Here is a 5,943-nt window from a genome sequence, read left to right on the forward strand (position 1 = left end):
CTACTGCCATGGGGGTTACTAGATGCTTCCTGGACACTGCCCTCCCTCCCTGACCCAAGTCTTCTCCAGTGGCTTCCGCAGAACAGGGATGCCACCACATGCTGTGGTTGCCACTCATCCCACCGGCACTCAGGCCCCTCATGGTTATCCATCCTGTGCTCAAATTCCCATTCAATCACGTGTGCTCCTTCGCAGGGTGAACGGGGAAGGCCCCTGGCTGTGGGCACAGCTCATCCCCCGGGTTCTCACAGACTCGCTAACTCTGTCATCTCCGAAATCCCCCATGGGCCTGAACTCTGCTTCACTGACCTCAAATCCATCCATACACTTGTCATTTGTGCCTAGGCAGACCACGACCTCTATGAGGTCGCTACTTATTCTCATCCCCCTCTGGAGGTGTCTACGAGTGGCCGAAGCTCCCTAGGTGAAGGCGGGGCCCAGGCCGGGCCGTCAAGGACTGACAGCCTCTGTGGGCTATAGGGCCAAGCTCCAGGTCCTCGCCAACCCCCTGTCTCACACACAGAGTCTCACAGAACCTCCAGCGTGGGTGACAGTTCTGAACAGGGCAGCACCCACATTACTGTAAGTCCCAGGCCTCTGTGTCTTCAGCTCCTTCCTGAGCACCAGGCCCTGCAGAGTGGGGGTGAACTGGGTCACTGCAGAGGCCTCACGACTCCAGCTCTTCAAACCAGGGCCAAGCAAGGAGTCTCAACACCAGAGACCTTGGGACTCCTCCACTGGTGGGGAGCTGGCCAGTCCGGGCCACGTGCCTTGTTCTGCCACACAGCCACACCCCACCCCCACAAACCAGGCCAGTCTGCAAAGCCAAGGGCCAGGCCAGGCTGGAGGCTGATCTCTGCCTCCCGCAACACAGGGGCTTCGCTCTGCCTGAAAGTAGCTTCTGTCACCCGCGGCTGGGCCCAGCCAGCCCCTTGCTTTGCCAGGCACAGACACGCACTCTGGGCAGGGGAAGGGAATCAAGGAGCGCAGCATGTACTTGGTAGGTGTGGAGGGCCTGGAGGCTGGGCTGCAGGGGGCTGTGGTGGGCGCTGGAGACAGAGTCGGTAGTGCAGAATCTCCACCTGAGACGGTGAACAGAGAGAAGCCGGAAGAGGCAGAAGAGGAAAGCATGAGAGGACAGGGTGGGGAAGGGGAAACATGGGACCGGACATAGGAGGGGGAGGTGGAGAAAGAAAGCAATGAGAACGAGCCCAGAAGTGAGGAGGAAAACAACAACAAAAGCGTGGTCAGTGACCATCCAAACAATTGCAGTCCCAGCAGCCGCGGCCAGCGCAGCACCCTCCTCGGCAGCCAGGCCAGGGCTGTGGCGGCACTCTCCTCAGCCTTGGAGGCTGGGGGTGGATAGACCCTCCAGCTCACCGGGGTGGCCTCTCAGTGTCGCTGAGGCCTAAAGGCCTCACTAGCTCATTGGAAGGGCCCAACTCACCGCCCTTCCAGATAGGACCCGCTCTCCCCAGTGACTCTGAGGCCACACTGTGTGTGCCATGTGCACGCCACAGACCTTCAAGTGCTCAGGGTCTTCTCTGGGACATGCTGTCAGCCACCAAGGCCTCAAGATCCCAAGGCCCAGAAAAGAAACTGTCAAAGCATGTTCCAGGAGAGGGACTCTGCCCAGAGAAGACACATATGTAATTGACTGGATTTCCCTGGGTTGTTTTGAGAAATTTATCAAATTTGCATATGACATGATCAATTCCTATGTGTCTAAAACCCAAGCAATGTCCCCTCCCTGAGTGGATCTCTCTGAGAGCTGAGGATGACGACAGGTCCACAAGGGTAGCACAGACAGGAGCACAGGCTCAGGCCCCCAGGTCCTGCCCTCCGCACCCCCAAGTCTGGAGGTCAGCTGACGTGGTGTGTGCATCAGCTCTGACTCTAGGAGGCAGCCTCTCCTAATGCACCAGGAACTCCCACCCTCCAGATATGGAGGGCTCCCAAGGGCAGGAGCCCCCGAGGACCTGGCCACAGCCACACAGACTCAGAGGCAGCAGGAAACAAGCTAAGCTGGCCCCCAGCCAGGACCCTCCAATCTACCGCCCTGCAGCGCTGCAGCGTCCGAAGCACCCCTTCAGCCCAGCACAGCCAGAGCTGGCCTGGCGCATATCCTGCCTCATGAGCGCCATGCCTCCTGCCCAAGCAGCACGGCCACTGGGCTCCACACAGGAGAGATCAGGACACACCTGCTAGATGCCACAGCACGCAGAGCAGAGCGGGAAGGAGCAGGGCAGGAAGGTGTCGCCTTCACAGCCTTCCTCTATGCCAGACCTGGGGCTCAGGCAGGAATCAGACAGTTCTCCAGTGTGTCTCTGTCCTCGCTTAAAGGAACACAGTGGCCTGTGGGGCCGTCGACCATCTTTACGGCCCACAGGGCCACCAGGGAGCAAGCACGCACCTTGGATTCAACTAGTGAGTGCAGGGCAACCCCGGGAGCCTCACTTCCTGCATCTGGAAATAAGGGCTAGCAGGGATGGGCAGGGATTTCTGTATGGCAGGTGCAGCATAGGCCTGGGCAAGCGGCAAGGGGCCTTGGGGGACACGGACCTCCACAGCTGCCTTTCTCTGACTCCTACCCACTCAGTTTTCTCACATTTTGTTTTTTGCCTCAACTGGAAGAGGCAAAAAGTGGAGCGTCTCTGGGCACTTCGTCCCACCACTGCAAGTCATTCTGAGCAGGGCTCACCCGACCCAAGGTCTGGCCAAGAGGAAGTGAACATTGGGAAGAAGGGAAAGGCACCTCCTGCCCTCTGCAGGGACAACCCCCTGCCAGTTCCCTTGGCCCGTGAGGACACAGAATCCTCACAGGCAACAGCCCAGAAGAGCCTGCCTGCCTGGCCCTTGAAAGTAGGTGTATTTCCACTTACTCAGTAGGCAGAACCAGCAGACAAGAAGGTGACACAGTGCAGCGGCCCCTGCCCCTGCCAGGTCAAGCAACATGCAAGAGCGCTGAGCAAGCGCCCTAGAGCCCCAGGGAGAAGCGGGGCCCTGGGAACAAACCAGGCCCCCAGGCACCAGCCAGGCACACGCAGCAAGTCTGCTCTGGAAGCAGGAAGGGCACTGCAGGCTCTGTGACTCAGGAGGCCCAAGATGGGGTCCCCAGCTTTTCCTCGTTCTCCTTCCAGGCAATGCCAAGGGTGAGGATTTGGGGGAACCTATGCTCTGAGAGATCCTTCACATGGCAAAGCATGGGGCCACAGAACTGGCTGCAGAGACTGTGGCAGAGGCAGGCCCACAGCTCTTCCCCAGAACCAAAGAAAAAGTGACAGGAGGCTCTTCTGTAGTTTAACTCCATCACCCACAGGTCCTTCATTCTGGAGAAAGCCCTCAAGAATTTTGTCAGCAACAAAGCCAAAGTCTCCCAAGCACACTGATGCACAGACGCCATGGGCACCAGACTACAGGTTGTGTGCCTAGGGCACACTGCCCAGAGAGGGGGCCGGGAGAGGCGAGGCGGAGGGGGAGGAAGCAGGCCAGGCTGCGTGTAGGAGGGCGCCAGGCCCCCACACACCATGAGTACAGCTGCTTGCTCATGCTCTGGAGGAGGTGGGGGAGTGGGGGACGGACAGGAGGCTAACTATGGTGCCACTATGCTGGGCATGGGTCTGCCCCGGGCCATCACTTCATGGGAAAACACAAAGGCACTGCTGATGGTGAAGGAGACACCACCATTGTTTAACTGTTCAGTGTCTTTTTTTTATTAAAAGAGATGGGGGGGCTGGGCACGGTGGCTCACACCTGTAATCCCAGCACTTTGGGAGGCTGAGGCAGGTGCATCATGAAGTCAGAAGTTCAAGACCAGCCTGGCCAAGATGGAGAAGCCCAACTCTACTAAAAATACAAAAATTAGCCAGGCACGGTGGCAGGTGCCTGTAATCCTAGCTACTCGGGAGGCTGAGGCAGCAGAATCGCTTGAACCTGGGGGATAGAGGTTGCAGTGAGCCGAGATCACATCATTGCACTCCAGCCTGGGCGACAGAACGAGACTCTGTTTAAAAAAAGAGAGAGAGAGACAGGGTCTCACTGTGTTGGCGAGGCTGGTCTCAAACTCCTGGCCTCAAGCAATCTTTCCCACCTCGGCCTCCCAAAGTGCTAGGATTACAGGAGTGAGTTCCCACACCTCGTCCGGTTCAGATTCAGTTTTGCAAGATTCTGGAGATTGGATGCACAACAACGTGAATGTATTTAACACTACTGACTGTACACTTGGCAATGGTTAAGACAGTACATTTTATGTTATGTATATTTTACAATTAAAATTTTTTTCTTAATTAAAAAAACAAGCAGCATTAATGCTTTGGTCCAGGAAACAGCAGAACCTTCCAGTTCTGTCCTGTAAGCCTGTGTCATGGTCTCCTGTCCTCTTCATGGCCAGCACATAACACTGTCCACACAGCCAAGAGCTGTCTGGGTATCATGGTCCCCTCTGTGAACGGGGCAATGGTTCCTACCATTCTAGCACCTGAGGCTGCTGTGAAATGGTTTGGAGGCTTCAAAAAGCACGGCACCCCACATACTAGGAGTTATGTCTGAGGTTGGAGACAGAATCCTGTCTTATCTACATACCAGGCGTCAACAGCGAGGCTGTGGCTACCAGATCAGTCCTAGGATCCAGTATCAGAAGCAGCACCTGCCAGATCTCTCCAAGGTGTGCTCAGAAGACACAGCCGGGACTCAGGGAGCGAGCCAGCCCACACCATTGTGAGAGGCTGGAGCCTCCTGGGAAAACAAAAGATTCTGTCACCTACTATTTGGATCCCCTGAATCAACAGAAGGCCTGTGGAGGCTGCACAAACCCCTCACCATTCCATGTCACAAAAGTGCTACTGGGGCAGTGCTGAATATCCACATGATGGTAATCATAGGAAACATCTCCAACACCACGAGAGAGGGACACCGAGAGACTCTGCAGTGATCATATCACCATAAGCAAAATGAAACAACGCCGACGGATGGGGGGTCCTGGGATGAAAAACACCATCCATGGCATGTAAGTTAGGTGGGTAGGCAGATTTATTTTCATGTTTTCTAAATGTCATTGCAGAAAAATACCAACTAAATTTAGAATCAGCCCCAGGCTGAGGGGCCACCTCTGGGACTCTGCCCCACATGGTGGAAGGTGGCTGAATAGTTTCTTTTGAAACAGAAGCTGAGACCAGCTCAGCTCTCACCTGGAGCAGAGTTTCTGACCTCCAGGCCTCCTGGGAGGCAGGGTCTGCACTCACAGACGTCTGATGAGAGACGTGTCGCTTCAGGAGGCTAGTGTGTGGAGGCTGTAGGAAGCAAAGGACATGGCTGGTGTCCTGAGGGAGATACGGAAACAGGCCCAAGTTAGGGACTCCCACTGGCCAAGCCAGGGGCAGTCTGGACATCAAAATCAATGACAGCAGGGACGTATCACAACTTGTTCAATTGCACAATGTGCAAACTTCACCGCCGCCCCCGATCCACACGGATATACCTGAATAAACAAACAGCAAAGAGAAAAGTCTTCCCTACCACAGAATGACCACTGACCCAGTAATCAATACAGGAAGAATGAAGTTAGAGAACCACCACTTGGCAACTGCCCTATTAATAGGTTATTTGGTCAAGAATTAAGTGAGGCCAGGCATGGGACCTGCATGAGGCCAGGTGTGAGACGCCTGAAATCTCAGCACTTTGGGAAACCAAGACAGAAGGATCTCTTGAGGCCAGGCATTTGAGACCAGCCTGGGCAACACAGTGACGCCCCCATCTCTACAAAAACATTAAAACATGAAATAACTGGGCATGGTGGGGTGTGCCTATGGTCCTAGCTACTTAGAAGGCTGAGGTTGGAGAATGGCTCCCTCCTTGGGCCTAGGAGTTGAGGCTACAGTGACCTATGATGGCGGCACCATCTGCACTCCAGCCTGGGGTGACACAGCGAGACTCTGTTTCTAAAAA

General features: G+C 55.5%; 1 pseudogene; it reads left to right on the forward strand.

Annotated features, from left to right (window-relative positions):
* The first annotated feature begins 991 nt into the window (after positions 1 to 991).
* LOC105543893 overlaps positions 992 to 5,943 on the forward strand; it is a 7,968-nt pseudogene continuing 3,016 nt past the window's right edge.

The sequence above is a fragment of the Mandrillus leucophaeus genome, unplaced genomic scaffold, assembly GCF_000951045.1.
Source record: "Mandrillus leucophaeus isolate KB7577 unplaced genomic scaffold, Mleu.le_1.0 Scaffold291, whole genome shotgun sequence".
Classification (NCBI taxonomy): Eukaryota; Metazoa; Chordata; class Mammalia; order Primates; family Cercopithecidae; genus Mandrillus; species Mandrillus leucophaeus.